The following is a 27,470-nucleotide window of genomic DNA, read 5'->3' on the forward strand; positions in this document are numbered from 1 at the left end:
TTCTGCACAGTGGTGGGTCCTAGGCAGATCATCCATTCCCTGTAGGAGGGTGTGAGAAAGTCATTGTATAGAAACAAAACTCATTAAAAGAAGTTACCAAAGTAAATATCTTAATTGACAGAACTTTTACTATTTAGCTATTCAAAGGGAAGTAATGTACCAAAGTTTAAAACCAGGTGATTTGACACCACCTATGAGCAGTGGGACTAATATTTTCCAGTTCTTGCACAAGAAATCATACATAAACTAATTGATGCATGTAATATTATTACCTTAAATTGAATATCCAATTTATCACGAGCCGTATTGTTTCACTCTGTTCCTAAATGGAATGTGTCGATATGAATTATAAACTTGCATGAACAATTTGAATGAAAAGGGTACATTAATCATCATATTCATTTCCTTCAGAATTGAAAACTTTTGTTTGGGGAGCCTTTGCCTCCTGTACCTTGGCTGCTTTATTTATTAGGTGATATATCTCTGGGGCAAGGCTGTCTCTTTATGAAGCAGTATAAATCCCCTGGCTCAGCCAGGGCTGCATCAGGTACCACTGTTTAATGGCCTGCTCTGTGCCTCATCTGCCTCCCATTATAATTTTCTTTTAAATGAAGTCAAATAATTAAATATAAATAAATATATTAATATAGCATAAGTATAAATAAAACAGCACCTTCTTTCAGAAGAGTGTGGAAAGTCTTTTACGTTAATGACAGCAACACAGTCAGTGTAGTTGTGATGGTGGAGATGAGAATCAGAACTTGTACAAGAACCTGCCCAGGCAGATGTTGTCACATGGAATAGCATCATGACTAAGAGCTGCTTCACTTTACAGCTCCAAGGTATCCTGTTCTTCCATTAGAAGGTCACAAAAAAAAAAAAAAAAAAAAAAAGGTTATGTTATTCCTACATTCCTTTGTATATAAGTGTCTTCCCAAACCACTTAAGAACTGGATGACATTCACCCACTGACCAGAGACAAGAAAAAAACAAGGGAGAAGAACTTAAGAGGAAATGACCTAATGGACTACTGCCTCTTCTTCACTGTGTAAACAGCAGATTTCGGTACTGCTGTTCTCCAGGGTTAAAAAAGTATATATTTTCCAACCCCACACAAAATGTATTTGTTTTTTTCTCAAGCCACATTGCAATCACTAAAGAAAAAACACTTGTCTTCCTCCCTCTCCATCTGTAGTCTCATTGCCCTTGCAAAGTGAATACGTTCTTATTATTTATTTCCTGTAGTAGAATGATATGTGGGAGAAAGGAGGGAGGACAGGAGGGAGGAGAGGCAGGAAGGGAGGAAGGAAATCAGGAAGGCAGGAAGGAAGGAAGAAAAGAAGGAAGGAAAGACTTTCCCTCTACTTCTGTATATATTTATATGGTTTTATGTAGTGATATAGAGGATAAACAAACACTTGCTTGAGAGTTTCTTCCCTAATAAGTAAAACATGATGAAACCTAGGGGTTCAGATTTTGTAAATCAATAGCTTATTTCTGACAGGAACATCAATGAACAGAAATGTGTTTGCATACAATTTACTAAGTCCTCAAGTATAATACTTCTGCTTTATTTGCTTCTCTATCAATATGACTTACAGAGGATACATATATGCCATTATTCTGAATCTGGCTTAAAGGACACATTAGATTCTGGTAGGACACTGAAGAAGATATGCTATCATTTTAATTCTATTTTAATATACAATATTTATATTTTTCTTGATCCACTGACTACAAGGGTAAGACGTTGAACCCCACAGAGAAGTTTATCAAATAAAAACCTACTGTGTACTGCCTCTGAATGCATACAGAAGCTCACTTTGACATCAAAAAGATCTCTACAAGTCAATTCAACAAATGTTTGGCCTCATTTTCTTCAGTTCACAGATTCTTATTTTTATTTTTTCAGAGCTGAATGCCTGAATGAAAATTCTTACCTTTGTCATATAGTGCTCATAATAGATTTGTTTCAGCACTGCATGAGTTCAGCTGTATGCAGCCTCTGTTGATTAACAGGGCATAAAACTTGTAATGATAAGTTCTTTTATATGTTTAAAAAAAAAAACAACAAAAAACACACACAACAGAATTAGAATGTTGAAAGTTTATGTTCAATTTTATTTGTGAGTTTAATCTATTAGTCAGAAGGTCTTGCACTGAACTTCATCATCCTCTCTTTTATAAGGTATGATTTTTAAATATTTTTAAGTATATTGAATGTGCATTTTGTTAAAAATATTGTATTAAAATATTTTGAGACATTACATGCTTCTCTGAAGAACATGCCATTTCTGGGGAGTTCCATTCAGAGGCTCTACTATAAGCCATCTGATCTACCAAGCATGATAGCTACACGATATCATTTTCAGGACAGTGCATCTCCTTCAAAAATCTGCCTTTTTAACATCACATGCAGAATGTGTCAGAAGTCCCGAGTGAACAAGAAAAATTTCCAAGTTTTAAAAGTAAATTAAATATCCCCATGAATCAGATTTATTTTTTTTTGAGCAATGATACAAATAACATTATGTATGCAGTCATCTTTTTAAGAATCTGATAGATTAAATTCTGATTAAGAAAAAAAATATCAAGAGTTTTCTTAAAAATTACTTTTCTTATGCAAATATCACTTCTAACGTGAAAGTAATGTGATTGGAACAGGAAAAAAAAAAAAATGGTGCAAACGAGGACTTCAGATTATTTAATATTTTCAAATATGCTTCAAATCAAGCTCAGTTCTAATTTTCTAATGAAAAACCGCTAAAGAAAAGCATAATCTTTTACAATTATTTGAACTAGAATGATTTCTACTAGATACAGATGCATATTTGTCCAGTGTTAAGTTTAGAAATGAATTGTCATTATTTTAATAAACAGTAGTGATTCTTTCCAATCAGTTTTATCTTAATGTATTTCTATTACTGGTGATAAGGTTCATACCAGATGACCTGTAATAAGAGGCAATTACTTTGCTCTCTCATCAATGACCTCACAGAGCACTGCAGCACATTTTGAAATGATAAACATTTTGAGGCAAATTGGTATTGCTTAGACCATACTGTAACATCTATTTGTTACCAAATTTGAAGAATAATGCTACTGAACAACCATAGAACATGACAGAAAATCACGCATTTAAGACAAGGAGCTGAAGCTTTCTAATGATATTTTTGTTGTTTTCTTAATCTGTTAGCTCCCATTTACTTAGTTGGGTCTGCTTTTTTCTGTCAGCAGTGCTTCCCTTCACCAAAGAAACAACCAGATCACCTGAATCAGTAAGGTCTGTAACTGGGCAGCTGTATGAGAGTCACACAGCTGCTCTTTTCAGTTTGTATTTGAGGTAAATTTTAGACCAAGTTCAACTTATTCTAGATTAAACTACTCAAGCAGGAGGAAATTCCATGCCTAGATTTCATGATCCTTGTTGCCATGTGCTGCTTTCCAAACAATGTGCTAAGAAGAGAAAGCCAGAGGGGAGAGGCAGTAAGATTTTAGTGGGAGCTGACTGTGTCCTAACCTTTATTTCATGAGCCTAGGACATTAAGGAAGAAACTAATCAACTCCTCCTTGGAGATCTGTCCTAGGACAGAATGAAAAGCAAGTAAGGGGCAACAGTTCTTTAGAAGTGTTTCATATATTCATTCAGATGCCTTTTAGCACTTAAGCTCATCTAAATATAAAATCTCATCTGTAAATAATGAAAATCTTGTTATACATTATTGCTAGGACTTTGGGGTCAGCTGCATTCCAGCAGTCATTAGAAAGGGCACTGGGCCAAGCTAAACAAAGACAAATGAGTTTACAAGGACAGTCATGAATCCCAAAGTTTCTGCCTGTTTTATGTTGATGGTAAACTACCCAAGAAAATTAGTGGGGAAGAGAACCTAAATGGCCATCCAATGACCATGTAAAATCGCTGCCTTGATGACAGGATTTCCTGGTAAGCTCCAGGGTTTGGTACACCAGATGAAAAGAAAGTGGAGAGACTGAATGATAAGTTTGATTGCAAAAACGATGTGAGGGTGTGAGGAGATGAGTTCCAGAAGCCATTGAAATATATGAAATTTATACAGGAAGGGTAATCTCTGTCATGGCCAGTATGGAATCAAGTACTGCAGTTTTCTATGAAGGCTATAGAACAGAGGTCATTAAAAATAAATAAATAAATAGTAATAATAACAATAATAAAAGTTTAGGTTAAATCAACCAAGGAAAAAGGGGATAACAGTCTGATCTGATTCATCCGCTAAGAGCAAAATCTTCACCCTCAAAAAAGGATAGAACTCAATAAACATCAGTTAGGAAACATCAAAGATTAATCTCACCACATAAACATGCACCTAAAAATAGACAACTAGATCAAAGGAAGACATGTGTTTCTATCACACCAGAAGTCTATGAACACTAAAAGTCTGTAAAAGATGAATGAACTATAGGAACTGATTTAAAGTGAAGATGTGGACATAATAAGAGTGAAAACACTTGGACAGATAAATAGATCAATCACATGCCCTGACAAACAAGTACAAAATATCTAAGACTGAAGAATTAGATCAAGCAGCAAAGAAACTATTTTGTATGTTAAATAAAGCTTAGAGTTAAATATAGGAAATAAATTTACTGTAGTAATTATCAAAATTAATATGAAACAAAATTTCAAATGTAGATAAGAAGAAATGTTATTGGAGTTACGTTACATTACCACATGGCAATGCTGGTGATTCAAAAATGCCAGCATTAATTTCAGAAAATAAACTAATTTACTAAAAACACATAGACAAATAAAAAAACACCAAACCAAAAAAACATACAATGCTAAAAAAAAAAAAAAAAAAAAAAAAAAAAAGGAAGTAATAATAATAATAATAATAATAATAATAACAAATACCAAACAAGAAAACACCTAGACAGCACTGCTTAAATGCACCATACAAGAAAAAAAGTGCAGCCCTTGGGGAAAAACTAACAAACAGAAAAAAACAAACAACAACAGCAAAACCAACAGGGGAATAAAGGCTTTAGAAGCTGAGAACAGCCATGCAGAACCAGTCTAATGGTGCTACTACCATCTGTGACTACAAGCAGTTTTTGGAGGAAGAAAAAATGATGGAGTACATGTTGAATACTGTCTGAAGTCTTCAGTAATCTGCTTAAGAGCTTCTTGAAAGAGAAATAGTATACTAGTAGAATCATGTCTCTTTTTTTGGTCAAGCAGATCTCAAATGAGCATGCCTGTCTGTGAACTAGTCCAGTCATTTTGCTATACATGCATCCACAATGTCCCCAGCCAATTTTTCCAAAGCATAACCCATGGAAATGCAGCCAGCTCCTCCTTAACAGCCAGGCTGTGGCTCAGCTGTACTGAGCAAACTGTTTTTTCACCTGTAAAGATATATGTAAGTTAATACCTTTTAAGATAAGCAAGGTAAAAAAATGCAGAATGAAGCAATAAGGTAACAGCAACTCAGGGATTCAAGTGAAAAATGCTGATAATACGGTATTTAATCCTATGGAAAAAGCAGATAACCTGCTGCTCAGCTGCATCGAAGACCAGTTCAAGGCAAAACACACTTCTTTACCAGCATCATTTGGGCCATACACTCCTCATGCATCTCACCTTGCCTGTGGGCAACGGAACATCTCTGCTCCCTGCTGGCTACACCAGCCATTAAGCAATTGCAGTGTGCTTACAAGTGCTTCATATGTTGCTTGCAGAGACTTTCCTTGTATGGTTGGTGGATGAAAATGGATGCTTGAAGAGAAGTGACCTAGTGAGAGAGAGTTATCTACACACAATGGAGAGAAACATCTTTTGTTTGCTCTGAATCTGCCACCTGCTAATATTTTAAGTTTCCATTCTTGCTTACGAAGAAAAAATCAACCACCAGCCTCTTCTGATCTTTTCCTTTTCTCTTTTGATTATACAGACTTCTGTCAAAGCCTTCCTCCAGTTGTGATTTTTAGACTTATTGGTCCTGGTCTACCAGTGAATTTGTTTGACTGTTATTCTATATTTTTGATTATGCTTGGAGCTTTTTGCTGAACTTCCCCCAGTTCTGTTATGTCCTTTAGATTTCGGTTTTGCATTTTTTTCACAGTGTTATAACTACATTTTCTCCCTTATTTTCTATTCTTTTCTTAACAATTCCTAACATTCAATATTCTTTTATTTTTCCTCAATCTGAAGGGTCAGAAGAAGGTTTTAGAACAAATTAATAAAATTAAAAGTATATCCAGAGCCATCTGGTATTCATTCAAGAGCTCTGGAGCAACCAAAAGAATAAATTGTGTAATAGTTAATTGTAGCACATAATCTCTTACTAAAATCATCATTAGTAAAATAATACAATTTGGCAACAGTTATAGATTATAAAACAGATCATTCAGGACGACATGACAAGAAATCGTAAATCTGTACATTTGGCTTTCATAGTCTTCAGATTGCTTGAAAATGTTGATGCATTTATCAGAAAAGTAAATTTACATAGAGTAATAAGGAACAAGAAACAAGACTCGGACACAGAGAAATATAATTTTTTTAGAGTTCTTAGAAGAATCAACAAACGAGTAGATAACCATGATCTAATTGCCATAGATTTTAGAAAGATTTTATCAGATTCCTGGCTAGGGAGAGAAGAGTGTCAAAGGAAGGCAAGAAAAGGTGTTTTAACACTGAGATGTGGCTGTGGCAGCCTGGTCTAGCCGTTGGTGACCCTGCCCATGGCAGGGGGTTGAAACTAGTTGATCATTATGGTCCTTTTCAACCCAGGGCACTCTATGATTCTATGATATATTGCCATTGATGTGGTTGAATGATTTGAGCTAGGATATGTAATGTTTATCAAGGGAGATAGTCTGTGGAAAGGTGGTATGACAAAGTTTTCTGATGGCAAAAAGATTACTTACAGCAGTGAAAAGTGGAAGTAATTGCAAAGGCTTGCAGAAAGATCTCACAAAACTGACAGAGTGAATGAAGGAAGTTCAATGCCGTTTAGTGCAAAGTAATGGAAACAAAGAAAAAAAGAGTCTTTGTAACACACACATAATCTGAGGCTCTAAATTACCTGTTAGCTCATGGTAAAAACTCTTGGATGTCTGAATGACTAGATCCATCATGACGAAAAAGATATAGATAGGATATAGAAAGGAATTATATAAAAAAACCATAACACAACTGTTACTCTGCTGCTGCATAAAACCATGTTGTGTTAAAATTTGAATGCTGTTGGCAGTTCTGGTCACACAGTTTAAAACTGATATGGCAGATTATTTCTGAAAAGTTGTCCTTTCCACTTCTAGGTGACTTGTTCAGATGAAATTCAAAAGTGCTTCTCTTCACCTCTCCTTGCTAAATAAGAGGCCATTTCTGAGGTAATAGATTTAGCTGGCTAGACACCAGTGGTGCCTGAAAGCCTGTATTTTTGATTTTATAATTTTATCAGTTAATCTAATGAATGATAATGCTTTTCCATGTAAATCTTTTCTAACTTTTACAAGGCCTCTGGAAAAGTTTGTAAAAAGCTGCCTGGCAGACTTTACTCCTTTTTTGGTTAGATGAGTAAAGAATCTGGGCTCCTTCTCTTGTCAGTTAATATGTGTACAAACTTCTGCCTTGAACAGAATATTTCTATACCTCCCAGAATCTTTTCCAAATTGCATTCATTTTAGGAGCCCTTTTGTAGCTGAAATCAAATTTGAATCTTGATTTTTCTGTTCTTCAAAAAATAAAGTCAGGTAGGTGTCTTCATATTCACAGAATCACAGAATCACAGAATTATAGGGGTTGGAAGGGACCTCTAGAGATCATCAAGTCCAACCCCCCTGCCAGAGCAGGCTCCCTACAGCACGTCGCACAGGTAGGCGTCCTCACAGGCCTTGAATATCTCCAGAGAAGGAGACTCCACCACCTCCCTGGGCAGCCTGTTCCAGTGCTCCGTCACCCTCACTGTAAAGAAGTTCTTCCGCACATTCGTGCGGAACTTCCTATGCTGTACTTTCATCCCATTACCCCTAGTCCTGTCCCCACGCACTACTGAAAAGAGACCAGCCTCACCTCTATGGCTCCCACACCTCAGGTATTTATAAACATGGATCAAGTCCTCTCTCAGCCTTCTTTTCTCAAGGCTAAACAGACCCGGTTCCCTAAGTCTCTCCTCATAGGGGAGATGCTCCAGGCCCTTCACCATCTCAGTGGCCCTCCGCTGGACTCTTTCCAAGAGATCCCTGTCTTTTTTGTACTGCAGAGCCCAGAACCGGACACGGTATTCCAGATGAGGCCTCAACAGGGCAGAGTAGAGGGGGAGGATCATCTCCTTCGACCTGCTGGACACGCTCTTTTTAATACACCCCAGTATGCCATTGGCCTTTTTGGCTACAGGGGCACACTGCTGGCTCATGGTCAATCTGTCGTCCACCAGGACGCTAGGTCCCTCTCAGCAGAGCTTCTCTCCAGCAGATCTTCCCTCAGCCTGTACTGGTGCATGCAATTATTTCTACCCAGGTGCAAGACTCTACACTTGCTTTTGTTAAATCTCAATATTCATCATATTCAGCAGAGCAAAAAACACTTCCTGCAGTAGCCCTGCAGAAATACATGGCTATAAACAGCAATATGTTACAAATGACCATCTGATCAAATATTGAAGAAAACATACACTGCTGCTAAGTATCTCTCATAGTGAGTAATCTACAAGCAGGTTGTATCTACAGCTGAAATCAGTGCCCTTGTACCTCTTCTGTTTACACTAAACAGAAACAGAGAGGTTTCATTCATCATAATCTTTATGTCACTAGAAACAGAGGAACTGGAATTGTTTCTGTACTGTTTTGGAAATGTAAATGGAAAAAAAAAATCTTTAAGTATTTAATGCATTGTAAACAATTCATTGAAAATTCAGATAGAGATCAGGTGAATAATAGGACTAGGTACAAAACGAATACACGGATGTTCATTTGTAATTCATGTCTCTACAGATAGCAGTGAACAACAAATTCCTTAACAGAGAAAAAAAATGAAGGGCTAAAGCAGGGAACTCATGTTTATTTCCTCACTTTAATGACAGTAACAGAAAAGGGTGGAAGTGTCACTGACACTTCCAGGTGATGAATTTGGTTTCTACGCCTGAATATTAGAAAAAAGACACCCTCAATATCTGAAAGAAGACTGCCTAGCGTGTAAGCATTAGATAGAATTGAAAGAGGCAGCTTCTACAGGCCCCCTATGAGGAGAATGCACAGGGGGTATGTGAGCTTTATTGGTTGCCACTCATCCATAACGACAGCACAGTTTCTTTAATCTAAGCAACTCTCCTTAGGTTTAATGTTCCATTGAAATTTTGCTGAAATGTAAAACATATTGCAAAGGAACAAAACATTTTCTCAAGCAGAGACTATTTGACTGTCAAGGTAGATTTTTCTCTTTCACTGGGAATTAATTCTGGGAATGGACATGTATTGGAAAAGCTAAACCTGCCACGGTCATTTTTAATACCACAAAAAACCATTGGAGTTGCATTCTAGCATCAAAGTATACCTGTAGTTGAAATGATCATTCAAAGCATGCCATCATGCTGAAATAGTTGTCCCCAAGCAGCTCCTCAAACCCCTAACATTTTGTGATGGAATCAGATTTCACTGAGTCTTGTTTTGATTTTTATTTCTAATTTAGACTTGTTTATTTGCACACAATACACATACTGCAGCAGCACTAACAGAACAACTAAGTGTTGTGCTGGGATAAGAATAATTGTTTGAAGGGGGTGGCAAGCAGCCAAATCAGCTTTGACAGCAAAGGCAATTTTACATGAAACCATGGATCAGATACATAAGAATGGAGAACAAGGCTCATGTTCACTTGAAGAGCTGGAAGAACAGTAGGAAGTTTTTTCTCAGTTCTTTCCTCCTTTTTTTTTATTCTTTCCTTTTCTTTTTTAAGAAAGAGCACTAACTGAAACTTCTCTCCTCATTAACTGCATTTTTTTTCCATGCATCTTAGTGCCAGGAAAAGCAGTGTCTTTGAAAAATAAAAGCATTTGCAATCTGACAAGCTGCACACACCTTTCACTTTGCATAGAACTCATAAGGAAACATATATATTTTAACAACTCTGATTTAAAAATTGAAATTAAAGACTTAAAACAACTGTTTGGAAAAGCAATAAAGGACAAAACAGGTTTGTAGAGGAACATGCTGGACAAAATTAAAGGAAAATCATAACTGAATCACTGTTAGCAATTATCAGAGGTTCCTCTAGATGTGTTGTGTTTTAAGAGAACTGTGCAACCATTTCAGTCTCAAGCTAACATCATCATATAAACAACCATGCTGCAATAGTATCTTCAGTGCTTCTCACTCAGCACATAGAACAAGTACTTCATAAGAAGTTCATGGACAGAGAACAAATAGGAATTGTGCAGGCACTGTAATTTTCTCTTAATCTTTCAGCTCTTTAGCTTCTAAGTACTTTGCTCATAGCTCAGGCCAACTACAATGAGTATTTGTTGTTTTGAAGGTTTTTTTCTCCCAGTTTAGTTAATGTTTCTTCATCTTTCTTCCCCGAACTTCATATCACTGAACCTGAACACCTAGATGGAAACTGAGGGTGCAAATTCTGCCTCACTGTAAGAGTGGAGCAAGTCTGAGACACCCTCAAGACACTGAATGTATACAAGTCCACAGGACCAGACAATGTGCATCCCAGTGTCCTAAAGGAGCTGGCTAATGTGGTTGCCAAGCCATTCTCCATCATATTTGAGAAGTCATGGCTGTCAGGCGCAGTCCCTGGTGACTGGAAAAATGGAAATATTACTCTCGTGTACAAGAAAGGGAGAAAAGAGAATCCCAGGGAACTACATGCCAGTGAGTCTCACCTCTGTGCCTGGGAAGAACATGGAACAGATAGTCCCAGAAGACATGTTAAGGCACAAGCAGGTGATTCAAGACAGCAAGCATGGCTTCACCAGGGGAAGGTTGTACCAGACTGATCTGGTGGCCTTCTATGATGGATAAGGGGAAGGTAACTGATGTAATCTACCTGGACTTATGCAAGGTCTTTGACATGGCTCCCCACCACATCCTTATATCTAAATTAGAGAGATAGATACAGATTTAAAGGGTGGACCATTCTGCGGATAAGGAAATGGTTGGAATGTCACAGCCAGAGGGCTGTGGTCAATGCCTCTATGTCCAGATGAAGGCTAGTAATGAACGGTGTCCCTCAAAGGTCTATACTCGGTCCAGTACCCTTTAGCATCTTTATCAGTGACATAGATAATGAGACTGAGGGAACTCTCAGCAAGTTTGCTGATGACATCAAGCTGAATGGCGCAGCTGATACAGCAGAAGGAAGGGATGTCATCCCTCAAAAGATGGGCCCTTGTTAATGTACTGTTTAACAAAGCAGAATGCAAGGTTTTGCACTTGAGTCAGGGGCAATCCCAGATATATATACAAATAGATACTGCAAAACATACTGCATATCAGGCTGAGTTTTCTGTATAAAACAATACTTAATATGATTCTGCTAAAAATTTTGAAAGAAGTTGTTTAAAATGATTTAATACCTTGTCTTTACTTTTGTTCTTGTACATAATTGTTTACAAGTTTGCATAACCAAGTTTCTGTAAGTAATTTTTAAGTTGGCATTTTAATTTAAGAATGTAAACCTGCCTTTGTGTGCCCTTACAATGAGGGTAAATGTAGACAGCAGCCTGTGGGCTAAGTGAAACTTGTTTTCAGACAAACACTTCCTGCTGATTGACAAATGAAATGATTAGAGAAGCAGCCTAGATACAAAACAAGGACATTCCAGGAACGTCTTTGAAACAACTCTGTGACCATTCTGCTCTTAGGGAGACCGGAAGCAGTAACAAAGAACACAAACCCCAGAATTCCAGATCACTTTACTCCATACCAGAGTTCTAGAGATAGTGACAGATTAACACTTCTATTGATGCACAGGAAAATTGAGCTGCCAAAATAGGTTCTGGCTGCAGGCCTCCATACTAACAAAGGTGATATTCCACCTGGTGATATGTGGATATTATGAGAATTAGAGACCGCTTTTCTGCTATGTTTACAACTGACTGTGTTACTACAAGGAATGCTGCCAGAGTCATACAAATAGATCTGCCCACTGCTGGGATTAGTTTGAGCAAATCGTTTCTCTAGTGCATCCAACTACGAATCATTTATGATATGCAATAATAAAGGAGCCATAAAACTGCTCTAGGTAAAATAAAGTAGTACAGATATTTGCTAAGAACATTGCTTTCATCATTGTGGATATCTTACTACCGAGCTGAGGATATTGTGGTTTTTATTTGATCTCTAGAATTTGCTTCTAATGCTTCAACAAAAATATACCGTAAAACACAAGAAGTAGCTGAAGAAAAGTGATTCACAAAGAACATAACAAATATTATGCCAACTGCATGTGAAAAAGAAAGGGAGGAGTGGATAACAGAGTGATATTTTTCTATGACAAAAGGTTTTCAGAAGAAGAAGCAAAGTCTAATGACTGCCCTATTAATTACTACCCTAGTTCTTGAAAATTCCTATTGTTCTTACTGACACTAATAAAAAAGGTACCATTATGGTACAAATCAGGATGGCAGTCTGCCTTATAATGACTATGGCCTTGTAATATGCAAATAAGTTAGAAACAGGTTTTGTTGATAGCTAAGAGACAAGAAAAGGTAAAACTCTAATGAATAGTGTACATTTTGTTTCCCTCATATTGTTTTTATCCAGTTGGGTATATCCAGCTTACGGCTGCAACACAATAGCATGAAATACAGAATTCATCTTCATTCTTATTGATGTTGCTGATGTACCCAGGAAACAGTAAAATGTCTCCTGCAAATTTGTTTAATGTTTTTCTTTCATTTCAACTGATAAGACTCAACAATCTTTTATTTTCTGTAATATTTATTCTGTAATATTTCCTCTGAATTAAGGCAACTTTATAACAAACACACGGTATCCGCCATCTTGTTCAAAAACTTCCTGAGTGTATTTAAGTTCCTGACGGGAGTATGATTCAAGAGCTGAAATCCCTAGTGCCAAAGTGTGAACGAACCAATCAATCATTATTGTCAAGAACAGGTCTAACACACATTTCAGGTGTGTTATTTACTCAATTCCCATAGTTTCTCTGTCTCTCTTCAAGTGGTTGTTTGTGTGACTTGCCCCTCGCTGCCACAGCTGTCTGAGCTCTGCTAGAAAGTGACAGACTGTTCACATACCTTGCAAAATGAGCTCCACTTCTAAATGGTACAGTTTTCTTTTCTGAAAGCATATTCAACACAAGGTCAGTAGAAACACTTTAGAGGTTCACAGTTCATTAGGGAAATCAGCAGACTGCAGCTGGAGTTTATTTTAAATCATACTGGCATCTGTGAGGCAATGGCACACACAAAAAAATTATTGTTGTCAACAGTGCTCCACATTTGCTGTGGTCACCTTCCAGGGAACTGATCCAAGTGAGCAGGCCAATAACTCAAGAGTTTGATTTCAAAGCTCTGTTCCCAGGGAAATGATATGTGATGACAGAAAGTATTGGACCACATTTTCAGCTGGTGTAAATCAGTACAACATGTGTACTTTAAAGCCTCAAGCTAGTTTCACATCTGTGGAAACAAGCCAACTTACAACTGAGACCCTGACCTACAATCTCTGTACTGTGCAATACCATGTATTTGTGTTTAATTTAGCTTAACGTGAGCATTATCTCATTATCCTCAAATGCATTTTTTATTCTCTACTCACACTATCATCTACAAGTTTTACTTTTTATTCCACTAACGCATAAATCCCCCATCTTTTTCAAGAATATTTAGCATTGGAATGGCTCATTTGCCATGTTGATGTCAGAGTATGGTTTGGGTGTCAGTGTCCTTGAGCATGAAACAATCATGTAGGATTAATATGGGTAGAAGCAATTGCCATATTTTCATATAAATTTATACAGCATGGAGGGAACCTCTCATTTACCTCTGTGATACCCATTCTGTTCTGCTCAACTAAGCAGCCCTTTTCCCAATGGTGTGCTCTCAAATAGCCCCTTTTTTAAAGCAGCTGCCTCTCCTCACATTTATTTGTTTGCTGTAACACCTGACTCTCTCACTCAGAAGAACTGATGTCTGTAAAGAGGCTGATTAATAAAAATGTATAATTCAGCTACAATTCAAATGCCAGAATCTTGCAGATTCCTTGCATTAATCTCCTTGCCCTGTAAAGTGGAGGCTGCATGTCATGATAAGGAACAGAGCAGCTTTTCAGCAATGAGGGGTAGAGGAAAAGGCACTTTGTTTGACCGTCATCACATATCTCTTGGGAAATACTCCTGGTTTCCTTCTGGGTCTTTACTTCCTATTGATAGTCGTTGCTAGGTGGGTTTTCTCTGACTCATCTCACTCAGAAACATTTTCCTGTACCCTGAGTATGAGCCCACATTAGAATAAAACATGCAGGTGCACCGTGTCTTCTCCCCTGCAGCTGCATGCCCTAATCTCCATACAGACAGATCTTGTATTTGACTGAAACTACGCCATGCTCCAAGCAGGTGCCAGTCTGGATATTTAGGGAAACCAGATCTCCAGTGCGCTCATCATGGCAGACATCTCTGCAAAGCTTCAGTGCCTTTCAGGAGGCTGGTTGCTGTAGTGTGATAGGGCTAAAACCATGCAGTCAGAACCTGGAAGAAGGAGCACAGTCCCTGCTGAGGATTTACTCCTGCTGGTTACAAGAAGTCATCCATATCTCCTCTACCTGAATATATTGAAATACAGTCGCTGAATGAACTGGCCAACCTCCCAGAGACACTGTCTGAAAGAGTCTAGGTTTTGAAATACAGACCTGCACTGCAATTGAGTGAAAATATAGAGAGGGTACATGACTCCTGTAACAGAATTCCAGGGGCTAACAAAATTCATAATCTTTTGTAATTTATCACGGATAGATGGTAACATTAACTGAACTCTTCATGACCCAGGCAGGAGAACAGTAAGCTTAGACAGGGACACAACACATACACTAATATTAATACAGTGATTTTCATCAGAGATATCTATCTGTAATATCTCAGCCCTTAGGATAAGTACACAGATCTTTGCTTTGAAATGTATAGGGAAGAAGTTTTTTTATCTACTTCTCAAGCAAGCAGATGCTGCTGCTGACTGTCCTGCATACTCTGAAACTCATCACCCTTGTTAAAGTTTTAAGTAGTCATCCTCCAGTCAACTTACATCCAAAATAGAAGTGATCTGAGCCAGAGCTTCCTACAAAGATCATAACCCTCTCTCTTTCTTCCTGTTAAAAACATGACCTTTTCATCTCTGTCTGTTGGCAGACATAACAAAACAAGGTTTCAGGTGTGAGTTACATCAGATAAATTTTTTTGCATTTTTCTGCTTTCTTCTTCAGGCATATTTTCTTTACTGTATTTAATCGATTGTATGTGTTCTTTCCATTACCTTTCTCCAGAGTGCATGTGGATATCTGCATGTAAGCCATACAAATTGGGTGCTCTGGAAAAAAACAAGAAGCCCAGTAATTTTCTGATATCTCTCTACAATATATTTTTTTCCACATATTCTATGCTGTTTGCTGACTAAAACTGAATCTTAACATCCCAGGCTTGTTTTAATCCTCAAAAAATACAAGTGCAGAGATGATATTTGTAGAAGTAAACAGAGATAAGCCTACTTTGAGGAGGGGAGGGCATTAGTTAAATCTTATTGAACAGCTAAACCACTTACAATCATTATTTGTAGTGCATCCGTGATGTGCTCATTATCCTACTGTATGCCAGTAAAGACAGAGTCAAAATGAATACGGGCAAAACCTTATCTATTAATCATCCTTTCTTTTTCACTGTATACATATGGTTGATTGAATAGCAGAGCGCCTACAGAAGTATCCAAGACATTTGCTTACACAGAGTAGAAGAATCTAACACAGCTGATCATAGCAACCAGGCTCAGGTTCAGCTTGTTATAGCTTGCCCCACTTCATGAGAATAACCTCCATAAATTATTTTGACTTACTTTTAAGCTAGCATAGTTAAATCACTTTTGCTTTGAAAGTCAAGCAAATAATTCATCCACCTCCCAGCAAGTATTGACAAAACAGATTTCCTTTACATGCTAAGTAATATATTATGATGACTACTATCAGTATACTCTCATACTCTCACTGTAGAGATGAGAAAGTTTTAGTGCCTAGACTGCCAAGCTTTGCATGCACATTTGGTAAAGCTTAATCTAACATAAAAATAATATGCAACCAGATGGTAACCTGCTCTCAGAGAAGCATTTATTTTATGTTACATATCAGATTATTTGTTTTCAATACATTATTTTGTTGGATTAACATTGACAGTCTTCTTGAAAGTTATGTTTGAAATGAAAATTGAGCTAGGAGTTTTAGTAATATGACTTTTCCCATTTCTCTCAGGCACACTGATATTCTGACATAAAAACCAATCAAGACAGAGCATAGACAGGTACAAATGTGGCTGGAAGTGAAATTATTTTAATCAGAAGTAAGTCAGAGCCAAACTGTAAGTAGAATACCCTACAGTTTTAAACAAATTAGATACTACAAACCAGGTTTGGAAACAGCTTTTAGAAAACAGGAAAGGGAGGTTTGGGGTAATCTTCTCATGTATGTTATGGCAAAAAGCAAACAACAATTTTATGCATGAGGTTATATGACTTCGCTGCCTGCAAAAGCACAAGGCTCGATTTGGCAATGCAGATGTTCTTTCTCAGTCTTATGCTTATTTTGAATTACTAAGTAAAAGATTTTGCTTTTCTTCAAACCAGTATAAGTGTGGTTGTTCTTTACTGTGTTGTTTTTGGTCTTTTTCTGAGTATGATGGAATTATTCTCTGCGTATGTGTGCGGGATAGAATATGCAGATTTTTACCAGCGGCACCAGCTTTGTGAAATCTGTTGAGCTTAGGGGGAAAAGAAAAAGGGTTGAGTTTAAGTCAGCACCTTAGAGATTTGTAGAGTTGAAAAACAAACATTTACTCAGAAACCTGACATGTAAAAAAAAAACACAAGCAATCTATATTACAAAAAGCACTCAGCATACTAACACGGAAGTGCAGGGTGAAGATTTCAGGAGTTGGAAGGCTGGACCTGAGCAGTGTTTTCAGACAAATACACCCTATTTCTCATGGGAAATCATGCCATACAGCTGAATGCATCAAGAAGGCAAGGAGCTGCTCTACCTAGCATCTGCAGCACTCCCATCAGCCAAGCGCTGAATGAGGAAACCTGAGGCAATATAGATTTTCAAGATGAGTGAAGTTATATGGTCACTGAGCAGAAATTTGAGAACATAGTGTTTTTACTTGAGTATCTGTCCCTTAGGGGTCAGTACTGGGACCAGAGCTCTTTAATATCTTCATCAGTTACATCAGCAGTGGGATCGAGTGCATCCTCAGTAAGTTTGCATATGACACCAAACTGTGGGAGGTGGTCAACACACCTGAGGGACAGGATGCTGTTCAGTGAGGTCTGGACAGGCTTAAGCAGTGGGTCCAAGTACACTGCATGAGGTTTAATAAGTCCAAGTGAAAGGTCTTCCAGATGGGTCACAGTAACCTGCACGCTTTAGCAGAGTCTGCTTTGATTGGACAGGGGAAAATGGCTTCAAACTAAAAGAGGTAAATTTTAGACTGAACGTAAGGAAAAAGTGTTTTACAGTAATGATGGTGAGATGGTTCATGTCCCGTCCCTGGAGACATTCAAGGTCAGGCTGAATGAGGCTCAGAGCATCTAGCTGTAGGTATCCCAGTTCATTTTAGGGGAATTGTACTTTAAGGGTCCCCTCCAAACCTGAGGATTTTATGAATCAAATAGTAAAGCTTAGATAATGGAGATTAAGCAGGGTCTAAAAGTCTGGATAATCTCTTGAGTTTTTCTCTAAAGAATATGGGCATATAAAGTATAGCTGTAATCTCATACATAGTCATATATTTATATTATGTTCTTTATAATGAAGCTTATTCTGAAACAGTATTTTTTTTTTCTGTGAGAAACTATCATATCGGCTTGACATAATTATTATAACCAACCTATGAACAGTTGATTTATTAGCTCATCTCTCTTTCCAACACATTTACCCATGTATGGAACAGCTAGAATACTCTAGTCTTCTTCACTGTGAAGAATATTTGAAGCTGTAAATGGATACAGGTGCTGAGAGATAGAGAAAAAATGCCCAGAAAATATCATCCCAACATAAAAACTATTTGAATACGGATAATGAGAATATTCACAGAATTTGAAGTATGTGAAGTACTACTGACAGCTTTAGTTTTAATAACAAGGATATCCTGGTGTTGTTTCTACAAACCTCTGCTTTGATATCATACTATCTCACTTCTTTATGTCCTTGTTTTCTCATCACCATTTGTCTGTCTCTAAACTGTATGCTCTACAGAGCAGAGCATCTCACTATGTGTTTGTTTAATAATGAGGAACCCAATCTCAGACGATGCTTGTAGCCACTGCTGGGAGTACGGTAATAATGATTTGGCATTCACTTCAGAAATACATGTTGTGGCAACTGTTCAACAGTTTTCCTTTTTTTGCAGAAGTCATCGTACCACTGTGGGACAACTTTCATTATTTTCATGCTCTGTTCCCATATTTCTTCAGTGTAATGTGACATTTCTCTGTTGCCTCAGTAGAAGCTGTTTACTTGGACTAACTTACTCTACCTACATCATACCCTGTAACACCAATTAAAATTCATAGCCATGTTCGATAGCAGAATTTGAGGAAGCAAGTGACTGCTTTATTACTTCAGTGTGACATATCTTCAAGACAAAGAAGAATTGGAAAGACCAGCATTCACAGCCATAGTAACGTCATTTTTACTATTTTTTGATTCTTACAATGAATAACCAAGATCCAAGTTTTAAAATATCAGAAAACAGTGTTGTTCTTCTAAAATTGTCATATTTGTTTCTTCTGGTACTTCAGCCCCCAGCTGTTCTACTGAAAGGGATCAGAAGTCACAGATGATCACATGAAATACAAAGGGCCGTGACAAATGGTGTTTTTATGTCTTTTAAACTGTGGACAAGAGGCTAAGTATATGGTTTTTTGTGTCAAAAATATTTTCTCTAATAGTATACTTGGGGCTTAAAGAATGCTTTAATGGACTGTCCAGTTTACCCTTTTACATTGTATCAGTTATTAAACTTGATAGTTAAATTTTTAGAGCAAGAGTCAGAAGATGTGCATTTAGTATGAGCTCTGTCCCAGACTTTTCCTGTGCTGTTGGGGATGTCATTCTTAATGCTGCACATGTCATGCTCCCTAGATATGGAACAGGGACCCTGAGTTTTTGGTTTATGCTTTCTACTAAAGAGACAGAGAGTATATATAGAGTGTACAGGAACCAAGTAATTCCTGCTGTAGTACTTTCCTGAACTAATTTGAACTTCACTGCTATGCCAACACTAAGAAAGTAGTCTGATTAAGAGCAGAATTGAGCTTTTGAGCTCATGCAGCAAAATATTTAAAATGATTTGCAAGAGTCACAAGTTGGTAAGATTTATGTAGTAATCTATTGGAACTGATAACATTGTTAATGGTACTTGAAAGTGTATCGTATTAGACTGTGACAGATGCTTTGATTATCCAAGAGCTGGCCTCTACACTGAGTTCCTGCACTATTAGCTTTGTGCACCTGTGTTTATCTGCTTTGTCTTCTGAATCACAGCTGTGAAGTACAATGGATTTGGCTTCAAAGTGTAAGGTTTCTCTGCCTTTGGACTTCAGCAGGAAACCTAAGGTAGCTGTACAGAATCCTACATCATCAGACAAAGAATAAAACCATATTAACATCTTTTTCTCTACTATATATTTTTTTTAATTTGATGTGATACAATAGAAATATTCCTTTAAAGAATCTTGAATTTCAAGGTAAAAGTTAAGCAGCAGATAAGGGTCATGGCAGTTTTTAAATGAATACTGCAACCATGACCCACGCTGATACAACTTGCACACAATATTCTACACTTGAAGAAAAAATTGTGTGGAGATCCAAAAGACCCTGAATCAACATTCTTTCTCTCCTCTCTGTTTTGTTTTTGGTTTTGTTTATTTTGTGTTTCCCGATTAATATTTTCATCATTAAGTATCTTTACATTCCGTGATGTGTTTGATCATGTGTATATCATATTAAAAGGAAAATATTGTTTTCCTGCTATTAAGTGTGTATCTATTCACATGTAGTGAGACTACAGTCCCTAAAGAAGATTTGTACAATCCTGAAATGTGTCCCATACCTGTAAAATATTCCACAAACATTCTTCTTATTCATCTAGTCTGAAAATACTTTGACCAAACATTTGTGTTCCTCATATTTATGCTATGAACTAAATTTTATCATTGCCTTGACTACTATAAAATCATTTTTTTCAGTACAGTACAAACTGAGTTCAAAATAACATCAGTCTGATTTTGCGTGATTTTAGTTTTATGTTTTATGTAAACAAGGACACAGGTTTTAAAACAGTGCATTTGGTTCTTTGGTCTCACAGACTCACTGAAAAACTCACACAGTTCATCTCAACAAAGCCAAGATTCCCACAAGCACTGACAAACATCAGCCTCACAGTTACTGAAGTTTCTAAACCTTTTCATTAGTAGTATGCACGAAGTGAACCCGACTGGTTTTGCTATCCACATTGAAATAACACTTTCCTGGATTTTCTTAATCCTTAAACGAAACATCCTCAATATCCAGACTTCTGGGCAGTCATCAGAATACAAAATGCAACAGCCCAGGACTCTCCAGAGGCAGGCAATGAAAACAATATAAATAAAATATTTAAATGTAAAAGGTAAATCAATACTGTAATTGTCATTTATATTCATTTATTATTCATAGAATAAGAAAACCATACTGAGCTGAATTCAGCCCATCACAACTCCATTGATTTCAGGGATAAATTTGGTGCAATAAATTTCTATTATTTATATATAAGTAATCAGTTTTGTGGGTTTTTTTCTTCTCTTTTATTTCATAGATCCAAGTTTTAATCTTGTCTTTCTTCTGCATTTACCTTACAGTTTTGACTTTACCTCTCAGATACTGTAATCATCCATCTTTTCTTGTTTAGGTCTCTTTGATCACTGTATCTGTCTTTTCTAAAATCATTACCTTTCATTTCTTCCCTTTCCATTCCTTCTGTTTCCTAAAATTTCTTACAAGTTACTGTGTACAGTTTTTGATGCAGATATGGATACTTTGAATTTACAAGTATGCATCAAGTTTCTTAAAGATGCACAGATCATTTATTCCAAGCACTGTAGTTTTAACAGAATATATCAAATATAGCAATCATATTAAAAGGAAGCTTAGGTTAGATATTAGGAGGAAGTTTTTCACACAGAGGGTGGTGACGCACTGGAACAGGTTGCCCAAGGAGGCTGTGGATGCCCCATCCCTGCAGGCATTCAAGGCCAGGCTGGATGTGGCTCTGGGCAGCCTGGTCTGGTGGCTGGCGACCCTGCACATAGCAGGGAGGTTGAAACTGGATGATGATTGTGGTCCTTTTCAACCCAGGCCATTCTATGATACAATGATTCTATGAAAAGATGTGTATTAATGATCAGTCATCTCACCATCCCAACATATGTCTGGGTTTAGAAAAAAAAAATCAAAACCAAATGGCATCTCTAAGTCTATTCACAGTTGCTAAGATCAGGCTAAAGAAGGAGCAGGAATGTTAAAAACAGCACTGATGTTCTTGGAGAATGATTACAGATATAATGGAGCTCTCAGTAAAGTCTGAAAGGGCTATAAATGCAAATGCCTGGTTGGAATATTTAGATCGAGCACCAGGAAAAAATTTTCCAGATGAGTAATGCAGCACAGTAACTGTTTGTCCACACTAGATGTGAAATACCTATCCTTGAAACTTTGCAGTATTTGTCTAGAGAAAGCTGTGGCTGATGTGATATAATATGTATAATATAATCACTTGTCCCCTGCTTCAAGGTAGATCTATATATGTAGTGTAGAAGTTACAAGGAAAACATTGTTTAATAGCTTAAAAAAAAAGTCTGTTGAAATGTAAATGCAGCCTCAGTTTAATGGGGTAATGACTGTAGAAAAGGGGAAGGGGTCAGTGATTCTTTTGTATAGTGATCTGTTAATGAATCTGATGAGTTAAATGACTCATTTAAGGAAAAAAAAAAAAAAAAAAAAAAAAGGAGAGAGTGGGATTGGAAATTTTTCCACTTTTTTCTTAACTGTAGGATGTTGCTTCACAAGAAGCAGAAATAATGAGCTGAAAGTCTTCAGGTAAAAACAGGATTAAAAGTCCAGTCCAGCAGTTCTCCAAGCCACTTGGGTTAATGCATGAAGCAACTCTTTGAGCAACCTTCAGCAACCTTCAGAGCACTCCAGCAGACAAGCCTGTCAGCTGCAGCCTGAGTTATAGCCTCCAAAAAGTAGTAGCGTTGCTCCTTATTGGCCTTCTCCCGTCAGTGCTGCACTCATTACAAGACTGTGCAGCTTACTCCACATTTAGGCAAAGTACAGTTCCAATGGACAGAACTTTCTGAAGCCTGGAGATATTCTCTGTCTACACCAGGTAGAATGGATATGACTTCCACAAGCAGACTCTAATTGAAATATCACCAGGATATGGAGCCATAAAGAGAGGAATAATTAAAACATAAACCTAACAGCACAAACCAAAACAAAACAAAAGACAGAATGAGCACACAACGGGAAAGATAAAGGTCTTCTAATCAAAACAGATTGACACTAAATGAAAGAATTAAAAAGTCCAATAAAGGGCTTTAAATGAAAAGCAAGGGAAAAAGCAACAACTGTGCACTGCCTCTAAAACAAAATACAAAGAATTAGTGGGTAAGTAAAAACCTTTAAGCAAAGCAAAAAACAAATATATACTATTCATTGCTTAAAATTGACAGCAAATGGAGGGACTGTGTGTGCTAGTGAAGACTAAGAACATGCCATTTGTTCACTGAAGCCCTTGAAACATCCTGGGTAATTACTTCACATATCTGTTCCCTTATGACTAAAGAGGTTGTGGGTTGCTGGTCATATCCATTTGTAAACCTCACTACCTGCTCCAGGTTGCAGCCTCAGTAACAAGTAAGGAACTGAAGCAGCTCACCACAGTAAACAGGGCAGGTACATGTCTCAAAATCTTAACTGTGAAACACAGTACATACTGCACGCCACTTCAGGGCCAGAACTAGGCTTAATATGCAGACAGAGTCTGTGGTGATAGGAAAACTGATTCAGTATATAACAAAATGTTCTCTCTAATGTTCTGCTCTAATGTTAATCCAGTCTGGTACATGGTACCTCACCTACATCTGCAAGCCCAGCCAAGATCCTTTGTGAACCAGTGTATGTGAAGTTGTAAGCAGATACAAGAAGGAAAGGCTAGGTATAACAAAATGGTCTTTCAGTACAAAAAGTCTTGAATCTCATCATCATAAGCATAAAGAGAGATGAACCTCATAAATGCACTATTAATAAGTTGGTCAGCATTTAATGAAACAGAAGTCAAATGACTGTGAAAGTTGCAAGTGCCACAATGAATTACTGACCCTGAGAAGCACTATATTCTGTCAGAAACTACTTTCTCCAGAAGGCCTGTCTGTGCTGTATGAGACATGTCAAAACCTGCCTTGGAGGGAATTCAGGAAAAAAAATAAAAAATAAAGCAAGTTATTAGCATCTTGCTGCTGCTATGGGCAATTTTGCCATTATGCAAAATTTGAACAAGACCTGCTTTCAGATTCTGACAGTTGTATTCACACGGAAGAGAATCTTCCCCTGCAAACCATCTCCCAGCCCTAAGAAGTTAGTCAAACGAGTAGTGCTAGCAGTGTCACTAGAAGCTGTGCAATATGCAGAATTTTGCTGATATAAATGATGTCTCCAGAACCCAGAATTTCGATGTGATTTCAACTTATAGAGCTGATTAGTTGGAGAAGAGATTGAATTGGAACCTGTACTTTATAGCTGCCTAAACATATATATATATATATATATATACATGTATTTTAATAAAGCAGCAGACCTAATTTAAGCCAATACAAGCATGATTAGGAATAACTAGATTAGTTACCCGCATTTCACTTGTCACTGAATTACATGAATCACCAGATAAAAAATGTTAAGCTACAGATGAGCTGAGTCACTCCTGGACAGCCAGAGAAGTGAGCTAATATGTAACTGGAGAAGGTGCAGATGCATGAGCATAACTGCAAAAGGATATTCCTTGTTTTTCCATATTGAGTGTTACTTAGATTTAACATCATACTAACTTTTGCAGTGTAAAAGTCCATTCAGATCTTTTACATATCCAGCATGTAAACACATTTTAAATGCTCCATGAGGAACCTTTTGTCCTAAACTCGCCTTATAAAACAAAAAACAAAAACAAAAAAAAAAAAAAAAACCCTCATATTTCTTATTCCTACTCTTTGTTCTACTGATGGAAAATTGCTGTGTTTCTGTGTTTATTTCTAAATCAAGGATAGTATCTGTGCTACATCTTATGCCTGAATAGGTAAGAACAGTCATTGCTATGAGCTCTTCAGAAAGACTGAGAGCCATAGCTCAGGCCCAGATGCTGAGAAAACCTACTTGGCCTTGGTCGTCTGGGAGATTTATTCTTCCTTTGACTGAAATTATAGAAAGAAAATAAAAGGGTGTTAAAAAGTATCCTAAAACGTGTGACACAATCCCATATTATTGAAAAAGAATTACAATTGTACTATCACAGAAGAAAGGTCTAACAGGAAAAAAATTTTATAGTCGAATATTTAAATTATGTTTATATTTGGTACAGCAGAAGCTTTTTCTACTGAAAAGAACTCCACATCATTACAGAAACATGGACATATTTATAAGAACTTTAACCAAATAGATGAGAAAGTATCAATGGAAAGTGATGGACAGATTTCCTCCTGAAGTCAAATGCAGTCCTGTCAGCTTCAATAAGATCAGACAGAAATAGACTGATTGCATTACAATAGAAATTATACATTCATTACAAAGTAGAAACTGTTCCTTGTTTAGATTTAAGCTTTCATTTTAATTGGGTCTTAATATGTTTTCCTTAGAAAACAAATGGATGCAACAAATTATGCCGGGGAACTTGTTTTAATAGATGTAAAGAGCTGGAAGCCTGCTGTGAGCCATCAAACACATTCGGAGGTCAAAGACATATTGTTTAATTCTTAGTTCTGGGAGATAAATTATTCTGGTAATGTTACCTGGATACCTAATTGCATGCAGTTGCTTGACTAAACAAGTAGTATGTCAAAAACACTGCTTTAGCAACCAGCACGTGGAATGGTTTCACCCTGTCATAACTGAAAATAAAGTAAAGCCACAGACAATATTTAAGCTTTAACTTCTTTCTTTAAATTCTTTAATACCATTTTATCAGTTTCTGCTTTTCATCTCTATCACCTCTTTTTTTTTTTTTTTTTTTTTTTAAGTGATTTTGTGTCTGTGTGTGTGTGTCCTGGTGTCCTCTCGCTCTTGCTCTTTCCATTTCTGAGATTCCAGCAATGGACTGCCTATCTCTGTCAACACCAACAGTTTTTTCCATGTCAATTATATGCATTAATTGAACTATATTTGTGTTTGTACTGAGAGGTAGATGATGGCCTCTAGTGGTTCTCTGTATGTGTGCAGATGCAGTCCTCAATGTATCTCTCATTTTATAAGTATGCATGTAGGAATATATGAAATATTGATGTCCAGCTGTTTTCTTTGATGAACAAAAACATTTTGGCAATGGTAAGCAGAGTTCAACTGTATGTCCAACAGAGAGAAGGTGATCTCTTCCATCAAATATAGGCTGGAGTGTTTCTAAGCATTACTCAGAACAGCCAGTGCAATGCAATTGCAGATTGTCTAAAATGTCCCTAGCCATTTAGAATGAGCATCACAGATGAGATTATTCATCCCAGATGAAGGCATCCTTTCTGTATTTGGCAGCCAAAATCACAGCAACCTTGAATACAGATCTGATTCCTAACTCCACTTCTAGTTGAGGAGCTTTGTCATGGTTGACTGTTAGCCAAGAAATGTGTCAGTCTCATAATTCCCAGTCGCATCCAGGTCTGTACATAAGTGTATGTCTGCAAATGCAGACTGCTCTCCTTTAGGCAGATAATAGACACACTGTGTCAGTGCTTGCTCTGCACTTCTCCAAACGGAATGTATATGCCTCTCAGCAGCAATCACAGCACTAACAAATCTGTATCCCTCAAGACCTCCCTTTGTCTGGACAGAGTGAGTGACACAGATCTGAGAGGCCAGAGAACAAAAAAAAATAAGGTTATCGGAACTCCCCTCTGCACACTGCCTGCAGGAGCTCAGCCTAGCTGCCTCTTGCACCGTGGAGGAACAGGAATGCCAACATCGCAGCACTTTCCAGTACAAAGTCTGCTCTTCTCAGAAAAGGTTTTTTCTTCTACATCATAAATGCTTTGGATTTGAAATGCAGCAATGCCGTGCACATTGTTTTACTCTGAAAATAAATAAATAAACAAATAAATAATGAAAAAAGTGTATGTTACAATGAATGTGGCAATGGAATAATAATAAAAAACAACAACAACAACACTGTGTCAGGTTAATCCTCTGAAAGGATAAAATAATGTTACACTTGCTTACCCATGTGGTCCTTCAAAGGCCTTTTGATGTAGTAATGTTGGTATTTTTGAGGTTATAGCTCTTATGTTTTAGGGATTTTACTTGCTTCAGTTCAAAAGAAATCTGCATTCCCAATAATTTGGCATTCTCTATTGTTAAAAATTATCCACATGAGAAATAAAGAACCATGGCAACAAGAAAGAAATGCATTAAGGATGTAAATCCCAAAGCATTTTAAGTTTCTTATTTTAAGTTTCTTACTCTTTCTTTAAAAAAAATAAAAATAATTTTTAAAAAAGCAGCTAATTTATTTTTGGTCTTTTTATCAGTTTTCAACTTCTTGAAGGAAAACAAAGAGCTAAAATATTCTACAGATACATCAGTAGATTACAGTCACAAGATACTATATTATCTTTTGTATGTTCAGGTATAGCCTTCAAATACTTCTTATTTACACAAATGTAAATACTATGTACCTAAATGAGAATCTAAGTGTTCAAGAATGAGATTCCAATGTATTCAAGGCCTGAAAGAGTAGAACATGAATTCATAACAACAGAGGCAAAAAATCTAAAAGGCAACTTAGGAAAACTGAACTATTGGTTTTGATCCTTCTTTTGTTGATTTGAGGAATATGGTTTAGTGGGAGCTATCAGTAATAGGTGAACGGTTGGACTGGATGATCTTTTAGGCCTTTTCCAATCTTGGTGATTCTATGATTCTATGACAAGAAAATGCACTATCATTCCCAGATGAGGTCTCCTGAGTTCACT

At 37.0% G+C, this 27,470-nt stretch overlaps 2 long non-coding RNA genes across 4 annotated transcripts in view; one reads left to right on the plus strand and one right to left on the minus strand.

Moving 5' to 3' along the window:
- Positions 1-27,470, plus strand: part of LOC146762848 (uncharacterized) — an 88,622-nt gene that overhangs the window by 29,557 nt on the left and 31,595 nt on the right. The gene's annotated exons all lie outside the window — the stretch shown is intronic.
- LOC146762849 (uncharacterized) overlaps positions 16,384-27,470 on the minus strand; it is a 49,617-nt gene continuing 38,530 nt past the window's right edge. For all 3 annotated transcript variants that reach the window (XR_014931808.1, XR_014931806.1, XR_014931807.1), the window contains one exon: positions 16,384-26,572. This is a non-coding gene — a long non-coding RNA (uncharacterized LOC146762849). The remainder of the gene's footprint in view (positions 26,573-27,470) is intronic.

Source organism: Coturnix japonica, chromosome 1 (genome assembly GCF_054131305.1).
Source record: "Coturnix japonica strain WE chromosome 1, WE-NBRP24, whole genome shotgun sequence".
NCBI classification, from domain to species: domain Eukaryota; kingdom Metazoa; phylum Chordata; class Aves; order Galliformes; family Phasianidae; genus Coturnix; species Coturnix japonica.